The sequence below is a fragment of the Galeopterus variegatus genome, unplaced genomic scaffold, assembly GCF_000696425.1.
Source record: "Galeopterus variegatus unplaced genomic scaffold, G_variegatus-3.0.2 Scaffold2961, whole genome shotgun sequence".
Lineage (NCBI taxonomy): Eukaryota > Metazoa > Chordata > Mammalia > Dermoptera > Cynocephalidae > Galeopterus > Galeopterus variegatus.
This window is the reverse complement of record NW_007729072.1, coordinates 20,794-23,679: the sequence shown is the minus strand read 5'-3', so window position 1 is coordinate 23,679 and position 2,886 is coordinate 20,794. Positions and strand designations below refer to the sequence as shown.

The 2,886-nt window shown below is 38.1% G+C and overlaps 1 long non-coding RNA gene across 1 annotated transcript in view; it reads right to left on the bottom strand.

Annotated features, from left to right (window-relative positions):
- Positions 1 to 95: 95 nt before the first annotated feature.
- The window catches only part of LOC103599430, a 16,478-nt gene continuing 13,687 nt past the window's right edge, over positions 96 to 2,886 (bottom strand). The window contains exon 2 of the long non-coding RNA XR_551289.1: positions 96 to 682. This is a non-coding gene — a long non-coding RNA (uncharacterized LOC103599430). The remainder of the gene's footprint in view (positions 683 to 2,886) is intronic.

The following is a 2,886-nucleotide window of genomic DNA, read 5'->3' as shown; positions in this document are numbered from 1 at the left end:
TAAATTGTTTGGTAATTTGTTTGGTATCAGTGATTGGGAAAAATTATCAATTCACATACTGGTACATACAACATGAATACAGATACACACACACACATCTTATACATTATTTATTTGACTTCCTGGTAGAACTTTGAATTTAATCCCAATAACTAATCTCTTTATACATATTGCTTTATCCATGTATTTAAGGAGGAACAACTGGAACAGAGAAAATTGATTTATAAAAGCATGTAGCTACTATAGATGCATTTTTAGAAACTTTGATTATTGATATACAGCAAAGAAAATGAATGTTTTTAAGACAATTGAAGGCTTGACTATATGACTGCTTTACAAACAATGAGGTGGGCATTGTGAGAAATGCTTCTTACAGCATCTGAAGATTTAATAATTAACAAATAAATTATAAAAACAGGAAATTGTTGTGTACATTTTGCATTAATCAGGGTTTCCCAGAGAGACAGTAGATACATAGATAGATAGATAGATAGATAGATAGATAGATAGATAGATAGATAGATAGAGACATAGAAGGAATTGACTTACATGACTGTGGAGGCTGGAAAGTTCTCTGATCTGTTTGCAAACTGGAGAGTCCAGAAAGTCAATGATGTAATTCAGTCTGAGTCCAAAGACCTGAGAACCAGTACAGGTAATGATCTAAGTCCCAGTGCAGGTCCTAAGGCCCAAGAAGCAGGAACATGGATGTTAGAGGGCAGGGAAGATGAATGTTCCAGAGAAAACAGGGGGCAAATGTGTCCTTTCTCTGTCTTCTCATTCTATTCAGTGGATTGGATGATGCCCACTGGTGGTGTCTTTTCATTCTATTCAGTGGATTGGATGATGCCCACTGGTGTCGGTGAGGTCAATACTTTTTACTGAGTATACTGATTAAATGTTAGTCTCTTCCAGAATCACCCTCACAGACCCACCCAGAAATAATGTTTTACCAGCTATGTGGGCACCCCTTAGTCCAGTCAAGTTGAAACATAAAATTAACCATATACTTTTCATGAAGTGTATATGACATGAACATACATCCATTTTCAGCATAGTTCATCTGTTTTATACCTGACTGCTGCTAGGAAATATTTGTTAATATTATGAGAAAATATAATTTAACACTTTCTCTACTAGGATCCATCCAGCATACTAAAAGTCAACATTCTGGCATATCCTATTCTCTGGTGAAAATAATGACCTAATTTCAAGTTGACAAAATAGCCTAAACGTACTTTGAATAGGAATTTATACAGATTTAATACCGACAAACATGTCCTGTGGTAAGCTATCATGAGCGCATTAAATGGAGTTCAATGGGGAGAAAAACAGCTGTAAAAATATGAAAGTCATTTAAAAAAATACAAGGGTACCTCAAAAAGTTCATTGAAAAGTGGGATTAAAAGATAATATGAATCTTTTGATGATATTTTGAAGACTCCTCATATGACACTTATAAAATGTAATGTTTTGGCATGGAACAATTAAGGACAAAATATTCTCAAATCATTTGTTAAACTTCTAAGGTCACGTTTCCTACTTAACCTGAATCAAATTGCATATTTACACAGATAGTGTGCCTTTCTAGGAAAAGAAAAGCAAGCAAGCAATATTAAAAAGTGGCTCTTGGGTAAATATTTGAATTAAAATTTCATATTGGATATTTTCTAATCATGTGAATTTGAATTTCCAAAAACAAACCTCTGTCAAAAACTCCTGTACAGCTGGTTCTAAATATTTACCATTGCTCAAACTGTACCTCGTCATATAGTTTGGAGGGCTAGCTGGGGAAAACAAAGTTATGAGTCCCTCTGCAACAGCAGTCTGTTAGAAAGGAAGAATGGGTCGCTGCTGGAAATGCCAGTGAATTTGCTGAGTCCATTCCAAGTGCTTCTCTAAGGACCAGAGTTTGCCTCTGTAATGACAGTCTCACAGATGCACGAGGCAAGCCAGCAGTCAATTGCATTTCAATCTTCCCTTGCTGCCTAAAATTTGCCAAGAATGGTTTCTGTGAAAACATGACCCTTAGATCTACATACTAATCCAAATAAATTTCACAGTGTTCCTCTCCTTTGCTATTAAATATTGCTATTAAAAATATTGGTATGATGTATCCAGCTGAAAATGTGGACACGTGGACATGTTTTATTGGGGAAATTATTTGTTTCTATGAAAACATGACCCTTAGATCTACATACTAATCCAAATAAATTTCACAGTGTTCCTCTCCTTTGCTATTAAATATTGCTATTAAAAATATCAGTATGATGTATCCAGCTGAAAATGTGGACACTTGAACATGTTTTATTGGGGAAATTCTGGGTTCTCTGCTGCGCACAAGTGGATTAATTTCTTAGTAAATATGTGAAACATATTGTTTGGAAAAAAAAAATACTGGTATGAGAGTCTGGAACATTAATCTATTCCTGGGTATTCCTCTATTCCTGTGGGGGACTAGAGCCCTCACCCCCAACCACTTGCCATTTGGGGACTCTAGGAGAATGTTAAGACTGGCATGGATCAGTTCAGATACACGACTGAGCTCGTAAAGTGCTCATACAAAATTTCATGCAAGGAGCAGGGAAGAGCAATCCCATGGGGCGGACTGAAAGGCTGAGAGGTGGCAACGAATCAGGCTTCCTGCTGGTGCTTCTGTACCTGGGTGTTTCTAGCAGCTGCCCACAGCATTCTTGGGTGCATCCCAAGGTTCATGCACAGCCTCCTCGCGACCTCTGCATTCCCCCTCCCAGCAAGCTTCTCCCCTCCTTGCTGAGCCAGAGCTGGAAGGAGCTGAGGGTAGACCAGCAAGCCCAGACCTTTGGGTTTCAGGGGAAGGCTGAGGCCCAGTGAGGTGGGTTGTTCTCGCAGGTGACACACAACTGC